The sequence below is a fragment of the Nipponia nippon genome, unplaced genomic scaffold (genome assembly GCF_047370975.1).
Source record: "Nipponia nippon isolate SJK-2023a ecotype South Korea unplaced genomic scaffold, ASM4737097v1 scaffold_1, whole genome shotgun sequence".
Classification (NCBI taxonomy): domain Eukaryota; kingdom Metazoa; phylum Chordata; class Aves; order Pelecaniformes; family Threskiornithidae; genus Nipponia; species Nipponia nippon.
This window is the reverse complement of record NW_028262290.1, coordinates 164,903,877-164,923,442: the sequence shown is the minus strand read 5'-3', so window position 1 is coordinate 164,923,442 and position 19,566 is coordinate 164,903,877. Positions and strand designations below refer to the sequence as shown.

General features: G+C 42.9%; 1 long non-coding RNA gene across 1 annotated transcript; it reads right to left on the bottom strand.

Annotated features, from left to right (window-relative positions):
• Positions 1 to 7,560: 7,560 nt before the first annotated feature.
• On the bottom strand, positions 7,561 to 10,890 carry LOC148057698 (uncharacterized). Its single transcript, XR_015706587.1, has 4 exons — positions 10,831 to 10,890; positions 9,569 to 9,660; positions 8,846 to 9,079; positions 7,561 to 8,756 (listed from the first exon to the last, which is right to left on the bottom strand). It is a non-coding gene; the product is annotated as an uncharacterized LOC148057698 (long non-coding RNA).
• Positions 10,891 to 19,566: the final 8,676 nt, after the last annotated feature.

Sequence of the window (19,566 nt, the reverse complement as noted above, 5' to 3'; positions counted from 1 at the left end):
GCAGGAAAGGAAGGGGGGAAAAAAAAAGAGGAAAGAAAAAAAAAAAAAAGAAAAAAAAAATAGACCAGCAAGGTCATTTCATGCTCCAGCAGATCGACATTTATATATAAAGCTCTTGGAACAGCGTACTTCTGCAGCCACCCTCCAGCCTTACTCATGTCGAGTTCACATCACCTGTTTCCCTTTTGAGTCGACATTTCCAAGGACTTTGGCTTCCTGACATGCAGTTGGAAAACTGAAAGGCAAGAAAGTCTTCACATTCTGAAGAAAACACGGCTGCTTGCAAAGCCCCAGGGAAATGTCAACAGCCAACGGAAACGAAGAAGAGGAAGCCATGAGACATTATCCCTACTGTAGAAAACAACTGATGAATTAATATTCATTTGAGGAATTTTATTTCTCCCTGATTAAATTTTTCCCATGTCAATTTCACTGAAGGTTGAAGGGGATTCAATGGTGCGCTTATGGAGGGGAGAAAACATTCCCCTATAAAAGCTCGTCCTTCAGGCAGAAAAGTGCTTTGTGGCCCAAAGTGTAACATGAGAAAGGTTTTGTGCAGATAACTGCAGTTTTGTTACTGCCCAGATTGCTCTTGGTCCTCCTGAAAAAAAAAAAAAATATGGAGAATTCTCTGGGCTGAATACTTTAATTTTGAAGCCTCCAGTAGCTTGAAAAATCTCCAAACCTATTAAACCCTGAAACCAAAATAAACATTTTGTCCTCCCTTCATGGAAGCATAAAGAATGTCTTAAGTCAACCCATCCACTTGCCTGCCAATACCAAATTGCCCTCAAGAACATATTCTCCAGGGCTTTGTCAAATCAGCTTTAGCATTCCTCAAGCAACGGGGGGGTTCTACCATGTTCCTGGAAAGTCTATTCCACAATCTGTTCCTGTATCCTTTTTAAAGAACACCATAAAGTGCCTGTTACCTGCAAGCACCATAGCTGGAGACGAATCAAATTTTCCATTCTGTGGTAAATCCCATGCTTTCAAATATCTTTCCAGTCTGGATCCAAAGGAAAGCAAAATATTTTCAAAATTTCCTACTAAACACAATTCTGAGAAAAAAGGACACTTGCAGTTGATAAAAGTGTTCCTCTCAATAAAGACAAATTTTTGGACCGAGTACGAGGTTTATTGCTTTTATAAAGCCAATATGTTACAGCACCTAAAATAAAAAATGGAAATGAAAACACATTCTGAAACTGAAAACCAAAACTTTTCTTTTAATGAAAGTTCATCAGAATTAACATTTGCAAACCATTTCAGTTTTATCAAATTGGCTTCTTCCAACAGGAAAACTTTCCTTCAGAAAATTTCCCATTGGCTCTCAGACAGGTCTTTGCAATATCAAGGTCAGAAAGAGTGCTTTTTGTTTCTGCTCTCCAAGAATTTAAACTGCCCAACTATTCCTTTCCCAGAAGATGCATTTCACAGAAAATGATTATCGTGCAATTGAAGAAATCCTTTTAAATTGAAGGAATTTAAATATTTTAATCAGTGCATTCAGAAGTGGTTCAGGATCTAAGGCTAAATTCAAACGGTCTTCAGGTAGAGCCAATTCTTTTTATTTTCTCAGGATTTTAACTCTTGTAGCCTTTGTTTTCTAATCATGTTTATCCAGTTAAGAACCTACACGTTCCTTAAATTAAAGAAAGTGTCAATACACAACTTGAGCTACTCCAAAACTTAATTTTAAGTCTAGGCTTGATGTGAATTGTCAAATATTGGAGAAGGGAAAAAATCCAGAAAAACAAAACGAAAGAAAACAGACCAAACCAACCAACCAAACAAAAAACACACCAAAACAAACTCCCAAAAAACCAGAAGAAATCATTCCCATTCCACACCGGCACAAGTGACATCAGGTCCTGGGTACCAACACGGGTCAGCGTTCATCCCTCTGCTCTCGAGATTGTGTAAGCATATACCTGACATAAACACATATCTCCTCTGCCAAAACCCAATTCGTGCAACCTCCCATTCACTCCCATCCTAAAGGCTTATTGCATACCCTTCGCCACCAAAGCCCCCCGACATTGATTAATAATTGTTTGCAGAGGGAAGCTGCTTGCACTGTCAGCTGTTTAGTATTGATTAAGAAGCACTTTGCAAGGAAAGACTGGGTGGCTCCAGCTCTGGAAAGTGCCAACAAAAATAAGGCTGGTATTAGTGGTCCTCAGCTTCTTTGCTGGGGCTGAGAAAAAGGCAGTATTGTAGGCTGGGAGACTGCTCACCAAGATGCCGATCTTTGCCAGTTACCTAACAACAATAATAAGCATTGGATAAATAGATGGGATACAAGGGCAACCAACAGAGGGAATTAAAAATTAATAAAGAAGAAGAAGGAGAGGAAAAAAAGGAAGGCGTTAGACTTTCCAGCATTCTGAGAGAACAAGGTTTTATCCTCAGTCGGGGGAAAAACAGATTTACTAAACACAGTGACCTCACTTGTTTGCATAGCATTCGGTAACATGTATTTTATTACCTATGCTACCTCCATGCTAGCTTGCAAAGCCTTTCCAGCAGCCCTGTGAAGGATGCCGAGCATATGGAAAAGAAATAAACCAGCCTGAGGAAGGAATGGCACAGCTGGGTGAAACAGAAAAAATACAGGCTAGAAACACACTGGTTGGGTGTACATAAAACTAAGTGGGTGAACACTCTGGGAGAACAGGTTTCTCTCCTCTGTGCAGTGTCAGCTGACCAGTGAGGGTCATTTGTACTGGTGATGGGGAAGTACAGATGGTGGTGAGAGGAGACCTTTCACTTCTCCTCCTTACAATGCATGCATCATGGACTTGTTGGGCATTGGCAAATAGAGGAGACATGTTAATGGGAAGGGGCCTGAGACCAGGCTTCAGGGTGAGAAGGTCCCATCTAGAGAGGCTCCTCTGAAGGATCAGCCTCTGCTTACAGCACAACTTCTGCTCCAGGAGCAGTCACGCCAGGCACTGCCAGCACTGGGTATGGGTGAAGGTGATCAGCCCTGCCCGATGTGTGAGCACCAAAAAATGGGGGGTCAGGCCATTGCACTACACTGCAAATGTGAAGCAGAGCCTGTCTGCCAGCTCATGTGAAATATGATGGTTATTTTTAGCGAAGGAAGTACCATGCTTACATGCAATCAGAGGAGAGAGTCCCCCAAATGCAGTTTAGTTGAAATCAAAGTTGAGCATTTTTATTACTGCAAAATTTGGACCCTTGGCTGTGGCCACAAGATATGACCATAATGTGTGAAACAGGAAAACCGGTAGTCTGCATCCCAGAGACAAGGCCTAGGGAAGCCCCAACAGCCATTTCCTAGAGCCCAGCTCCAGCTTAGAGGTCTCCTTTTCCATCTCTTTGCACTAAGAGCATCTGTGAGCTGAAAGGAAGCAAATGAGAGCCTGCGAACTGACTGCTAAAGTTCAACAGCACTAAAAAATATAACAGAAGGAAAGCAAATCCCACTGGAATAAAAATAATAATAATAAAAAAACCAGGGAGGGGAACTGTGTAGTATGAGGTGAAGTCAAGAGATCTCAGGGTCAGTCCAGTTTAAAAAAATAAAAACAATCCATCAAATGACTTGTCTCATTACATGCTAAAAGCAGAGGCTCTGCCTGCTTCTGGAGCAAAGATCACACAGGAACCAGCCCAGACAAGAAATCACGTACGCTGTTATTTTATATTGAGTCCAGAGTGAAAACAAGAGCAGCAGATGAGTAGCAGGTGGGCTGTTGGACCCTGGGTGCCAGACAGATGGCATTTGGTCAGGGTGGGGTCTCCCCCCTCTGAGAACAGGGCACCACATTATCCAGGACCTGTGCAGACCAGATCCATGCAACTGTCTCCATCAGCTACTGAACCTGCCACTTCTTTAACCAGACAGGAATGGAGGTTTGCCTGGGCAGAACGTGCATAAGAGTAGAGTGGCTCTTTGATCTCCAATACCTGACCTTGCCTTAGCCACACTTGCTCCATTTCCTGGTCCTGACCTTGTGTAATGTATTTTCTGACCTTTGTGACCCAGGGCCACACTTTTCCTTTGCCTTCCCCTTATTATCTCCTTCCCTTATTTCCTGTGTTTTAGTTTAACACGAGAGCCATCCTCCTGCCCTGAACCTTAGTTTGGTTTCACCCTCGATTTCTCCAGCTCCTGACCGTGAATGGCCTTGACCACAGCACCACAATCCTGGCTCCAAACGGTAGCCCAGCCTGCAGAGCTGCTTGCCCTCATCCATCCAATGAATCCCTAACAGCACATACAAGCAATAGACCCATCCTCTGACCTGCTGCAGGTGAGTCGAGTCCTTTCTGGGCCCCAAATAGTCATGTTACAGCAGATGTGACTCTCATGGGATGAGCCCTGTTCAGAGGCAGTAGATATTAGCACAGATAGATACAGCATTATGCTCACATGTTCAAATGGCTTTCAGCTCACAGCCCATTACTATCTGACCTCCCCAGCGTATTGCTGGGGCAGACAGATATGAGCTGACTTCATCTGTGGAGACCTGGCAAACCTCGTGCAATAGATTTCCGCTGTTCATAATGCATATTAATGTTAAGTCTCATTAAGATTCCTCAACACCAGGGTGAAAGTCACAAAGCAGCAGCTCACAACAGTGAATGAGACCAGCAGAGCATGGCCATTTCTCATTTTATTCATGTAAATTGGACCTCTGTGTGACTATCAGACTGGACACTAGCACTGTGGTGGGGGTGGAGGGAAAAATATACAGACTAGAGAAAGGAGAGGCACGGCAGGGTACTTTAAGTGGCTCCTATAAGCTGTTAAGTGGGAGAAGCTGCCTCAGTGTCTACTGTGGTTAAGAGCCTCTTATAGATGGGAGAAGTGTGTCAGCGGAGCGTTTCCATGCACTTCAGCTCAGGGCTGAAATAAAAGAAGCGGTCAGCAACGCTGCAGCCGCCACCCGAGCAACTACTGAGGGATGAGGGTAGAAGCTCCATGGGACAAGCTTGAACCCAGCCTTGTTCCCAGCAAGCCTGGGTGGGCAGTCCCAAGCTACAAGGTGACCACAAGCAGGAGCAAGGAGCCAACCTAGTAATTGTGCACAGGATAAACAGCAACAACAGCCTTGCATTAGCTGTACCTCCCAGCCAACGATCAGCCATGCCAAGGTCTAGTTGCAATGGCCAGATTTACATCTCGGCAGGATTTTGTTCTTTGGAAACAAAACCACACCCGATTCCCCCTTCTTTGATTTTCAGGAGTAAATTTCTCAGTACGAAAGACATGAATTTCCTGGGCGGGGGGGGGGAACAACCAAACTAAAATTCCTGTTTTCGGTTAGCCACAGGGATTGTGCAATCATCCCAGGATGTTGTCAGCTGGCCCATTCCAAGGAGCTCTCTCCCAGCTCCACCTGGTGGCAAAAAGGACGTTTGGGCTATGGCTGTGGGCACCGGACTGGGCTCCAAGGGGACAGGGACTCAGTTTCTGCTGCTGCCATTTTGCATGAGTGCCCCTCATTCTGTGTGGCATTGGCTTGCCTCCTCTCGTGAGGTGGGAACAACCCTTCACTGCATAGGTAAGTAAACCTTGTCTCCTGCACGCTTGCGTGGTGAGTATGGTATGGTGGGGAAATCAGAGCTGGGAAGAAGGCACTTCACAAGAAAGTACAGGGAGCCTTGGGCTGGCAGCCAGGCAGAGCTGACAGCTCTTTGCAGTATTTGCCTTGGGGCTGAATTACTCCTGACTTTCAAAGATCATGAAAGACCATGAAGAGTTTTCTGAGTGTGGTTAGAGCAGCGATACCTTCTAGGTTGGCTTGTAGGAGGTCCAAGGCTGAACTCAATTGCCCAGACATAAGCATCTCATGTCCTTTGAGATGACCTGAAGTGTCTCACCTGTCCTGCTTTCCTTCTCACATGAAGGAGTGGAAGTTGCACCACTACCTCATGCTGGTGAAGTTACCTTCAGCTCCATCAGTATATTTGACGTGACCATAATGTCAAATGTAAGGAGTTGTAAAAAGATAAGATACAGATATAGACATCCCAATATAGCACTATATTAGTCCAGGACTCTTCAACACTTTGACCCTTTGAATGAGTCAGTTAACAAATCTTGATCAAGATAGCACCAGGATTTGGTCACCTCCTGGTCCAAAATACAGCTCGGGCCAGGCCTTACCACAAATTTCTCCAGCAACAGCAACATCGTTGTCTGGTTTGGTTTTTGCTGTTAACTTCTGAGAGAAGGAAAGAAAAAGAGAACAAAAAAGAGAAAGAAAGAAACCAAGAAGAAAGGAAGAAGAAAGCAAAGAAAATCCCAGAAGTTCCAGACCAAGTGCAGAGCATCCTTCCCCTAAAAGCAGGATTTAACTACAGCTCTTTTTTGAATGCTAGAAATTTGATATTTTAAAACATAACAGAATGTATTTCCTGAGAAAACAGAGAGAAACAAGAACAATGGAGAAGTCTCCATTTTTTCCTAAATATTAAATACCTAATTTCTAAACATCAAAAATTATAAAAAATCATGAACTAGCAACAAGTCCTGGACCTGGCTCATAGCTAATTAAAATGCTACAGACCCAAGCACATAATATTTTGACTTCTAACATAAAACTGATTACAAGTACTGTTATTTATGGTTGCTGAAAATACTCTTGGGAAGGCTGCGAGTATCCTTTGGGGATCTTTCCCTAAGCTTACAAATAACAGGCCTGGCTTGTACATGCCAGGAGCTGAGGTCACTGGTATGAGAAACATCAGGGTGTGAGAAGTGAAGGCTTGGTAGGAAGTTATAGGAGCTATAGAGGGCTAGTGCTGGGTTCAAAAACACTAATGAAGCTATACAGAGACAATACAGCATAAGGCAGGGGGAAGGGGAAAAATGTGGAGGAAAAGTCATCCTGCCAACACTTCCAAAAAGGCTGCATCCCACTGGAATCCTATTTATTCCATAAACCACCCAAGTATATATTAAGCTAAAGCCGTATGGAGACCAGCAAAGCAGATGTCCCAATCTAACCTCCACCCATCAGGATCTACAGGGCAGTTTGCTGTGGCTTGGTGTCCTCCACCCACTCGGGCAGATCCCTTTGGGAAGGGAGAGGTGCCGATGCGAACAGCAGCAAAGCACCGAGCCTGCAACACGAAATCCACATTTGGCTGTCTTCTGGGGCAGAAGATAGCATAGAGGGCATTTCCAACCCAAAAAAGGAAGGACAAGAGCCACACTGTCTCCCCTAACTCCAGAATCAGACAATATGTTTGGAAATAACCAAGGTGAAGTCGGTAATTGCTCATTAATTCCAAAGCAGCTTTGACAGTGGTCGTAATAATTCCCATAAGCTCTAGTTGAATTACAGCTCAGGTGGGAGACAGGCTTGACAGAGCATTTAGGGGGAGGATTTAATAAAAAGTTTGCATTTGTTACCGACTCGGATTTTATGCTTTTCACAAGGGCAGTATTTTTTCCCTCAAATTGATTAGGACTAACTGGATATCACAGCATCTGTTTCCTTCCATTAGTGACTCCTACAACAAATGTACCAGACAGATACTTTTAAACAGTGAACTGAGAGCCCTGTGAAAAGCAAGAATATTCCAAAATGTTTATTTGGGAAGAAAAGAACAGGAAAAAAAAAAAGATGACACTTTTTAAGCCAATTAAATATCTGATTAAAAATAAATAATTCCTAAAATATGGAACATATCTTCAGTTCTATAACTCTTGAATACTTAAATTAGGTTTTTCACACAGCTGTTTGTTTTGAATTTTAAATGAGTAAAATCTGATAGAATGGATTTCTATCAGGATTCAACAATAAAGAATCCCAAAATAAAACTGAAATGTGGATTCACATGTAAACAACCTTCATTTTCTGAGAGCAGTCTAGCACATCCCATATGTCAAGTGATATCAGGTGAGTGAGATGTAAAACTGAGGTGGTGTGGGTAAGGTTGGCCTTGGGCTGATCTTGGCAACAGGAGCCAAGAGGTGGAATCAGGAGACTTCAGTATTATAAGGATGATCTTCTCTGAGAATCCTCTTATCTGCAGATAACCATGGGTAAAATATTCCCATAAACACTTGCTTTCAGTGGAGAAATTTGGTTTCAATTCAGTTCAAATATGCTCTGATTTCCATGGAAAATACTGCTATTTTCATCAAATTTCCTCCCTGCCATCCCTTCCTTTGTACTTCCATGCACTGAAAATATATTTTTTTCCCCCGCACTAGTTTATGAGAGTTATAGGTCAAATGCTTCCTGTCCCTGCTCTGAGATGCAGACCAAGCTCCCTGGCCAGTTCATCTCCCACAGTGCCCCTGGGGGGACATGCTGTGCATCAGGGGAGACTGGTGTGTCCAGGAGGCCAGTCTATAGAGGAGAGTGGGAATAGAAGAAATTGAACTTTGATTTTCATGAGGCATCACAGTTGCATTTTCTGATTTAAAAAATTATCCTTTTTCAGTTTTCCAATAAAAAATTGCTTTTTGCACAGATAAAAAAAAGAAACAAAACAAGACTTTGTCCAATCATCAGCTGTAGTCACTAACACCAATGGCCTGTTTAAGCTGTTGAAATAACCCATTTGAGCTCATTTTCTGTCACCAAATCTTGCCGAAGGTTCAGAAAACTTCACGTGTGCCTTTTTCTCTCCACCTTTGTAGCTTCAAGCCATGACTGAAAGCGGAAACCTTGCCTCCATTAGGTAACACCAGCTGCTCCACAGCAAAGCCCTCATCCTGCAGGTCACTCCATGGCAGCACTTGCAATTCACAATGCAATTTACTGCCACAATAAAAAACCAGCTGACTTCCCTGCATGAAACCAACCAGATCTGCACAAAACAGGCATTTGCCATCTTTCCTTTCACTTACCCAGTATTTACAGTCATTTCCATTTCACTCAGAAGCACCACTGACTATCCTTGAGGGAATCAACAGCATGAGACACCCACTGGAGTTCACAGGATTGCTTGATTGAAGGTTTCCACCACCTCTAATGTGGAGACCCATGAAGGAGAAGCAATTTAGGACAAGCATCTTCATGCCAAGTCCATCATGTCTGCTGTTATGTGCTGTATGCAGCCTCCATGCACATTTTGCTGTGACCTGGAAATTAGGAAACAAATTATTTGACTCTCTGTAAAGTAATATCTCTTGATGGTAGATGACGAATAACATTTCAGTGACATTACAATTGTAGCAACTGAGATGAGCCAGCCCAGCAGGGAGAGGGAATCATGGAAGAGTCAATGGCTTGGGCAAGATCATAATCAGCCCAGGGCTTTGAGATAGGCTGCCCAGAGCATCCAAAAAACCTAAGAATGGCTTTTTTTTTTTTCTCCAGCTGTCAGCTGGTAGCAGTAAGTTTTTTAAAAGAGAGCAAATTCAAAGTTAATAGACAATGCAATTCAGAAGTAAAACTCAGTTATAAATATACCCCCTCCTCACTGTGTCCTTGTACAGCCAGCCTGTGCTTCTGAGCTGGGTTCGTATGCCAGTGACTTGTCAAAAGGAATAAAGAAAGGCTAACAGGCACAAGTGAGGTCATTCACACCTGGAGAAGGGAAAATTTGGGTTTTGTTGAGGTTTCCTTACCTCAGGAGACAATGAACAGAAGAATAAAGGAGAGGTTGCTCGTGGAAAACATGATAGCAGACCAGCCTTGATGCTTGGGATAATTTACTAGTCTATAAATTAACCAAGACACAAAATCAGGTAAAGGCCACCCACTAACACCTCAAACGTCTTCTTTATGATTTTTTTTTTTTAAGCTGTATCCAAGACTTCAATTTAAGTGCTACCTTGGTAGAAGTAACTAAGCCCATTTTTTCCCTCTTTAATCCTTACAAAAGGTAGCGAAATCTCAGACACACAGAATCCTCTGTCCTTCTGTCTGAATCATCAGGTAGGGTTAGCTGGTAGACTTCCACAGCAGATATTGGGGGATTCCCTAGCACTGGAGGTCCCTCCTGTTTACACCTCAGTGCCCAACCACCTTTATTTTCTTTTTATTCCCTCAGTCCTCCCAGCAGGCTGCCCAGTTCTCCTGGGACATTGCTCACAGAGAGCCTGATCCTGCTTTAATAAGCATAATCCCTTGAGGGATTCTTCTGTGCAAGTGAGGGGGAGAAACGAGTGATAATTTATGATGAGTGCCCTTGCAATTAGCACCTTGGAAAATAACGCTGCCTGTGGAAGCTGAGAAGGCCATAAATGAAAGTGTAGCAAGGACAGAAGTGTTATTCTGATGCTAAGTCTAAATTCTTATTAAAGCCAGTAGGAGCTGGAGGTGATGGAAGACAGGAAACATTAGGCTAGAGATGTGGGCAAGGCCCTGGACAACCAGAGCTCTGAAACTCTTCCCCCTTTGCCTTACCTGACGCAATATCAAGCTCTTTAAGGCAGGAGTTATTGGCCAGAGCGCACTTAGCAAATGGGGGCTACTATCAGAAACTTCGTACGGGTAGTTCATCATCAAAGGAGAGGTGGAGAATGGATTGAAACACAGGCTCTGGCTATAACATTTATAACTGATATTCTAATATTCTAACATCGGTTATGCGGATGTGGGATTTCACACTCTGATCAGAGCCCATTAGAGTATTTCTATTCACTCCAGAAGTTTTTATATCAGTCCCTGGGTTTGGCATTCCTGCAGTGAATGCTGCCAGCCATTACATTTATAGGATATGCAAATGTAAATATATGAGTACAAGCACAGAAACACACACACAGACACACACAGACACACACAGACACACACACAGACACACACACAGACACACACACAGACACACACACAGACACACGGTATACATAGCCAACACAGAAAGAAGCATATGAGAGGTACCACTTACCCTCTCTGTTATTCTCTAGGTGTGATTACCTCTCTATTAACTACAGGTAGAGATTGCACTGCCTACATTCCTTATATAGATACCTCGTTAAATAATCAAAGGAAGCTGTGGCTGTTCAGTCCTTGAGCCTGTTGAAGAAGCAGCAGAAGGCTATGCAGGGCCTACCAATAGCAATAAGCACACAAATGGATTACCTCTGCTTTGGTCATCTTTTCGCATGAGGTCTTTTTTAAGGCCTGGCCACGTCTTATGCAAAAAGTGATGAGTTTTGTGAGGTCCAGTTATAGTTATGCTACAGAAATCCGTTCAGGGGTATCTGGAGGCTGATGTGCTGGAGCAGCTGTGATGGACTTGTTTCTTGCTTTAGTCCTGGTCAACTGGGAAGGCCAGCCTTCCCTGAGATGTTGTTTGCCCACCAGCAGAATGAGGGAACTGACCAACAAATACTCTGGGCTTAGTGTATGAGGATTATTTGTAGAGTACTTGAATTTCTACATCTATTTTAGCAGACTTAAAGAGTGGCAAGGAACATTCCTGGGCACTGGAACTTGGTCGAATATATTGTTAAAATATTAGAAAATCCCCAGCGTGCTTTTGGCTCAGGTAAAAGCACACTCCCAAGCAATTCCTGGGCATGGTTCAAGAGTTAGCATGGGCCAAGGACCATTCCCAGGAGACATTTTGCATAAAGCCACCTTGTTCTGGAAGGCAAGAGTATTTAACAGGTTGGATGTGGGCTGTTTTATGCCAGGTGGCATCAGCATAAGCGCTATGTTTAATTAACTAGTGGAGATGCAGCCAGAAAGCCTAACCCACTCCCTATATTGACACTGTGACTCTTGGAAGTAGGAGCAGAGATGACCTGGGAGAGGATGTAGGCAGTGAAATGGCTCCTCCTTTTTTCCAAGCAACTGGCAGCATCTCCTCTCACTATCTTTATGTCCCAGGTCCTGAGGGAAATGCTCCATTTTGCATTTGACAGCAGCTATACCCTTTATTAGCCTGGCTACAGCCCACCAGTACTGTAGCCAACAGCACACAAGGGAGTCATATGTTTAGCATCATCTCCAGCCAGCTTCGAGTCCCAGTGCAAGACTGGTAATTGGCAGAAGTGGAGGAGACAGTTTCTAGCATAAGCCTGGAGAGCCAGGCTTGAAGCAAATCCATAGGAAAACACACAAATCATGCTGCTATCCCGTCTGCTTCCCATTGCAGAAAGGCAGGATATGAACACTGAAGTGTAGCATGATTTTTGTATTTTTCCTGGCCACCAGTAGTACCCTCACATCTCCAATAGTGTTGAGGGCATTTATAACCACCTGGTTCTAGGCCTGGTTCTCAAAATGACCAAGGCATGTGTTTGGCCAATTCACATCTCCTTTCTAGTCCTCTTTCATCTCTCTGACTCTGTGTCTGTACTTCTGTTTAGACTGAAAGAGAGTAGGCATAGCATCTGTCTCTTAAATAACTCATTTAGGACCTCTACAACAAGATATTCAAAAGCACCTACACAGCTCAAGCTATGTTAATGATGAAGATGAATCAATATCTGGGACCAGACTCTCGCATCTCATGGTGATTAATTTTATTTTTGTCCAAGTAACAGTCAGATTTTCATCTTTCATGCCTATTTAAGAGGAAGCTCTGTATAAAATTTTCCCGTCGTTATTTTCTCTCTCTCTCTTTCTCTTCATTCTGTTTTTTTGCTCACAAATGCACATGCTCTTCTACCTTCTTCTGTGCTCAGTCATTAGTTTAGTTTCCTAGCTGGATTACACACACAGTTCCACACAAAACACATCCCTCAGATGTGTAGCTAGAAGCTGAGGGATGACCTACACATCTGAGGTTCAGGCAAGTCCTTACTTCTTTCTAAGCTTAAGCACCTCTATTGTTTATTGGGTTTTACTTCAGTTCTCATGCTCCCCTGCTGCTCAGCACATCCACAGATGCAGGCTGAAACCACCTTCTTGCAAAGACCTAGCAGTGGCCCTAAGGAAAGCAATGGGAGAAAAGGGGGAAGGAAACCCATTTTATTTTTCTGGAGGTGAAGTCTCTCATTTGATACTCGTTTTTTAATTTTTTTTTAATCCCAAATTCTTACAATACACATTCTAGCTTCACCCACTTCCTCTGTGGGAACAGCTGTCAAAACGCTGTTACATCCTAGGCTACTGCGGCTTTACGACTCACATTAGCAGCTCTTTAAGGGTCTGGCGGAGGCTGGCTGTGAGGTTTCAAGCCTGTGATTTCTCATTACCCAACTGCCAGGAAGTGTAGCGCAAGGTCAGATAGGAAGCTGAAGAAGGCAGGGAGGTATGCTGCAGGGTTTGACGGGAGGTAGACCTTCATGGATCCCCCATCTCCAATCCCATCATCTCCAATCATCCACTCTTCTTGCTTAAAACCACCTGGACCAAACATCAGCCAAAGTATCTGCCTGGTTCCTCAGAGCCTGGTGCTGATCATTCTCATCACAACCAGAGGCAAAGCAAAACAGAAGTGGAAGGTGCATTGGTTGTGCAGGGTTCTCACTGATTTACTAAACATTTCCTTGGGTGGATGCTACAGATAATAAGCTGCAAGGAGTGCAACAGTGTGATACGATACTAACATCAGTATGATACTGGATAAAGATACCTTTGTCCCTGTTTGGCGATGGACGGTGCTGATTCTATGTAAAGCCATCTCTTAAAGGGTTGGTTAAAGGCCTGGATGTGATTGCTGCACCACAGTGGAAGATGAGATTGGAAAGTAAAATAAATGCAAGAATTCTTCATGCGTGGGAAGGAGAGAAATAGATAACCAACTCTAACTTTGTGAAGCACTTTGGAGACACAAGCCAGGGTTTTCAAAGTCCTCCAGCACACCACCAAGAACATAGTAGCCCTTGTTTAATAGTCTAACTTGGGATGTGCAGAAGTCTGTCAAGGGTACACTGAAAGGACAGCTGTAGCTAAAGCTCTTTCCAAGCTCAGTTTTTCTGTTACATGCCTAGTCAGCCTGCCAAGAAACTTAGGTTGGCTGTCTGCTTGTTTGCATCATCTGGATCACTTTTAGCTGCCCCGACAGGATGCCAAACCATTCAGAAGGAGTACCTGGACACATGCATGAAAGCCATTAAGTTACTGCAGGGTAGGAAGTTACCTCTTGCCAGCTGAACTACCATTAGTGGTATGTGTTTTTTCTTACCCCACCTCATGAAGATGCTTTATAGTAACACGATTACTTGACCATTGAGGGAGATGACAAGGGTGCCTGTGCCTGGTTGCCTGCCTCAGCAGACAGTAGCCCAGTAACCTAAATAGCCTCTTACTTAATAGCCCACCATCTGCTGTCTCAATAAGATCTTTTCAACCACAAGTTTTGTCTACTCCAGGGCTAGGTTTTGGGTTGGGTTGTTTGTTTGTTTTAAACATCTTGAGCAGTTGGACCTCAGGTGGCTGCTGGTTGATTTCTTAGCTTTCTCCTCATCGATATGAAAAAGCAGCATCTGTGAACCATCCCACAGCTGTGGTCCAGAGAAGCAGCGTCTCATTGCATGCACCCACGTATGGGGGCACCATGTTGTTCCTCAGAGGCTTTGCAAACCAAATCATCCATGTTCAAGTCATTAGTAGGTTGTGAGATGAACAGCAACAGGCTCTGGTTATTTAAAGCTCAGCTGAAATGAATTTTAGGTACTAAATAGCTCCAGGGGGCCATTGTGAAGAAAAAGACATTTGATCAGGCAAGACAATATGTAGCCTGGGACAATGCCAATTTTTTTAATTATTGTCATTCAGCCAGACTAAATTTGGCCACATCCCCCCTATTCTGACCTCCTGCCAGATACTTGATCGGAGTAACTTTGCAATCACTTCATGACAGTGACATTCTGACAAGGTATCATGACTTCTCCAGCAAAGTATGATGACTAATGCAATCCCATGGAAAGCTGGTGGAGTCCATCAACCTCGGGAGCTTGTTTAACATTGTATTGCTCAAAATACTGGCACAGTAACCGTCCCAAACTAGAGCACTCTGTAACAGTCCTGAATCAATGAATACATTGCAAGCTGTTTCCCTGGGAAAGTAGAAGATCTGAGGAGGAGAGCAGGAATCTGGGGTTTTTGGCCTTGCTGTAGACAGGTCACTCCATCGTCATGCAAAATTGGCATAGAGGCATTTCTTCAGCTCCCAGTAATACTAGGAGGACAACTACATTTAAACTTCTGAAGCACTACATTGGCTGTGATCGGAGGGCCAGCTCAAGGACCTAAAATGGACAGATCTCAGAGTTCGCTTGGTAAGAGTTAATTGATGCTAAGGATGGGCTTGTTAAGGGCCTGTTTCCTGAGCTGTTGATTCTGCTTTCTGAAGGCATAATTACTGCAGAGAGAAAAGGATAACATTTTCTCCTATGAAGGTTGTGAGCATCCCTTCCCCTCCAAGTGTGGGGCTTTCAAAGTGGGGAAGCCTGCGATGGGACCAAATAGATGAGGATCTCCACTACCCAACCAATTAATGGGGATCATTTCACCTCTCCCAAAGCATAATACAACCTCAGGCTGGAAATTACACTATCCTACTCATCTAGGCAACACACTTGTCACCCTACCAGGCTTAACAGCCTTTTGAGGCTTACATTAGCCACAGGTACAGGCTGGCTCCAGGACCAGAGGTCAGGAGTAGTGCTGAGGGAGGCACAGGGGCTCCCGCAACCACTGAACGTAGACCTTTTTCAACAGATGCGAAGAAAGAGGAGCACACTTCAAGTATAATTTAAAATACATTTATTGTTTCATTTGTTCTGGCTTTTTTTGTTATACAAAGATGTTAAATAACTTAAATACATTCTCAACAGTCACTCAGAATCAGATTTATACCTACAAGCTGTACATATGAGGTAGAGAAAAATAACTTAGGCTCCCATAAGACATTGGAAAAAAAAAAAAAAAACAAAACAAAAAACAAAAGAAAAATATTAATCCTTCATGTTAGTATTCCCACCTCCCTTTAAAAGGAAATGCCATCCCAAGGGTGCAAAACAAATCCTAGACTTTACATTCAGGCCTCAGAGGGCATTGTTAGAGACTGGGGTGGGGTGTAATAAGGGAAAATTCCTATGCTAGTTTGGTGATTGCTGTTTCAGATGGGTCCATGCCCAAGGGGAGCTGGCAGGGTTATCCACACATACCTTGAGTAGTCCTGAATTCATCCCCACCTCTATTAACCTGGCTGTCTATGTCTTTATCCCCTTCTATTGCCAGTGGGGAGAAACCAGCACCTCCACATGGGCCAAAACACCTTCTAGAGGTGGCTACGCTGATTGCAGACTGCACGCTCCTTATCGAAGGGGGAATGATTCCAGGCCCATTGCAAATGCCCCACTACACCAAGTGTGTCAGCATCTCTGCCAACTTTCCTGAGCAACCCTGTGACAAAAGGGTGGACTGGGCGAGGGAGGAATCTCCTGACCCTTTGGGTCACCTTGCCCTATGCTGCTGAGATTGGTTTTGCCCATTTCTGAAAACATTCAGCAACAACTGAGAAAAATGCGTTGTTCAGATGTGTCCCCGATAGACTGCTGAATTTTATGTGTCTGAATCGTTTATGGTAGTAACTTACATCCTACTCACTCCCTGCCCCTGAAGAAATGTAGTCACAGGAAGCCTACCATGATGCCAGAGCTAAACTGTGCTTGCAGTATCCATTTGCTTTTCCTCCCCACCCACAAATACTAAAGATTCCCCTTTTTTTTTTTTTTGTTCAGAAATATTCTTTTTCCTGGAACGTGTAAATAGCTTGGTCAAATCCAATGTTCATCAGTGAAAAATAGGTTTAAAAGCTATTCAATGGTAATATCCATGGCCCTAAGCTTGACTGATTTAGCAATGACCAGATCTCTACAGGCCTGATCCTGTGCCATACTGAGCCTCCTTCAAGTTACACAGGCAGTAATGGTCATAAAAGGCACTATTTCTTTTGCAGGAGAATGTTGCTCTCCAAAAGTCATCACCTAGTTAGCATCCTGAAAACCAAAAGCCAGGACGAGCTGACCATGGAAGCCAGACTCAACCCGACAGATGTGCACAGAGCTGAATAAACCAGGAATGAAGAGCTTTGCTGCACCTGTTTTATCGAGTACCCAACAGACCTAATTTTACTGCAACATCAGCTGAGGAATTTTTCACAGGCACTATAATCCACCAGAAAATTACCTTAAGCAGCATCTACTCCATGAAAGTACCCTTGAGAAATCTGGCCCTTCATCTGGGTTCTCATCCAACCCTACTACAGCCAAACCAACCTAATTTCTCCTCATGTGTTGGCTAAAATAGGGCAGCTGAAAAACAATTAACAAAGAAATTCAAGACCTGGGCTGAAGGAAGGCAGATGTGTACGAGCTGGCCGACCACAAAAAAATCCTCAGAAATTATTTTGCCCCTGCTCAAGTCTCCAGACCAGCAATCCCAAAATCTCTTTTGAAAACAGATGGTCCATAACTCATCCCCTGCTTCCAAAGGTGAACGACAGGCTTCCTGAACCACAGCAGACCAACTTCCCAGTGCCACAGTTTTACACTGCCCCATTCAACTAGATAAAAATTGCTTGTGTTAGATCAAGCTTGGAATTTGGTCCTCTTCATTTAACCTTCCCACGTACTCAGATTATTTTTTTTTTCCCCAACAACCTTTTTAAGAGTCATTCTTCCCAGGCCAACCGAGATCAATGGCAAATATCTAGTTATTCTAAATAGGTTTCAGATTTCCTCCATCCAGAGCCATCTCAAGACTAGGATGCACAACTGAAAAGGGTAAGCTTCAGGTTTTGGGTAGGTTTTTGTATTTTAATTACAAGCTACTGATTCTTCATAAGTCATTTTTAGTGTCAAGAATCAAAAAAAAAAAAAAAAAAGCCCTTTGGATTAAAAACACTGCTCGTTTCACCAACTGGAGTCTTTTGAGAGCTGGAAGACAATGAGAACGTAATGTTTAGGACTTGTTTTGCATGTCTCCACATCCGGCATATATGAGTCAGTCACACAGAATAGAAGCTTGTTAAAAAACAGATGACGGGTGCAACAATTATTTGTGTGGGTTTTTATTTCTTTTAATAGAAAATTCTAATATAAAACAGCAAACATCTTCAGTTTGCCTTGTTTACAAAAATATTATATATTTTTTTTTATATTTCTGACATAACTAAATGCACTATTCAATAAAAATATTCTTCCATCAGCTAACTTCTCTTTTAAAAAAATTAATAAAAAAGTTATATAAATAATGGTTGCACCCCCCCGCCCCAAAACTGATCTTGCAAATCTTACTGGATCAGCTTAGGAGAACCAACACTTTGACACTTTTGGTGGGACAGGGAGTGAAAGGGGATCAGAAACCAGAGACCTCCCCTACACCCATCCATCCTTCTCCAATTACATCTGCTGCAAAAACTTGTTTCTCTGGGGGTAAGAAAAAGGGAAAAGTTGCTTTGCACCTTTTTTTTTTTTTTTTTTTTTTTATATGAAATGACACCATGAAAGATTCAGGGACCCAAATCCACTCTTGTAGTAGTTTTACAAAAATGAGCAATTTCATTGAATTGCACTGGAAATCCAATGGTGTGGTGGTAGAATTAGCCTCTCTGGAAAAATCCAGTTTCACACAGCTGGAACAAAAAGGGCTTTACAGGACACTACCCAATGCTTTATAGAGGACTTCAGGGTCTCTTATCTAGGGTTTTCTGAACTTGTGTATGGAGTAGCACAAGCAGAAGTTCCTGCTCCATGGGTTAATTCGATGCCAACACACATCTATCACCAGCAGAAAACCCAGGTCAAGCACTTGAGGGGGTTTTTGAGAGGGGCTGACATCTTTTCTACTCATTTCATCCCCCTCAAGCTCCACTGGATTTTTCCAAAACGAGGCTTTTGCCCCCATTCTTTCTTCAAAGATAAGGCAAACATCGGAAAACACTGGAACTAAACATGCCCCCACCCAAAACACACACAACATGGTGGGGTGAAGAAGAAAAATAACCCACATATGTTTTACCACCCTAGGTCAAAAGGCCAAGAAGACAAGTTCTCCTGATTTCAGAGTGTTAGTATATTTTATACACTGCCTATACATTTAACACATGTGCCTCGCTACTATTTAGTTATTTATAATTTTTTTTTAACCACAGGAGAATAAACCTTGGTATTTACAATATATAACAGGCAAGTAATATATCCACGTTAACATAAATACAATTTGTTTTTTGTGTTTTTTTTTTTTCTTTTTTTTTTTTTTTTTAAATACTTACAGAAAGCATCCAGGCTTCAGTGCGTAAGTTATAATACACAGAAGAGCTCTTTCACTCAGTAGTTCATTCACTCTTTGCCTCTTTCTTCTAGTCAAGCTTTGACGGTCTGCCTTATTGCCCACCCATCTCTCTCTCCCCGCCACTGCCAAACACACCGAGCTACCCTATCCCATCCGACCCAGGCATTTTCTCTGCAATATCGATGCCAACACTGCCCTCTCTTCTGCATCTAGGGACTCATTCTCCTCTCACACCAGTGCAATGTGTAGTTACTCCAGCGAGGTCAACGGAGACAGAGACACCAGTGAAAAGAAGGAAAATGAGGCCCATGGTTTAAATATAACAATAATAATAATAATAATTAATAATAATAATAATACACATAAATTGCAGCCCATTCTTTAATTAAGAACAAATAGTTTTTTTAAAAGAATGAGGCCAGAAATA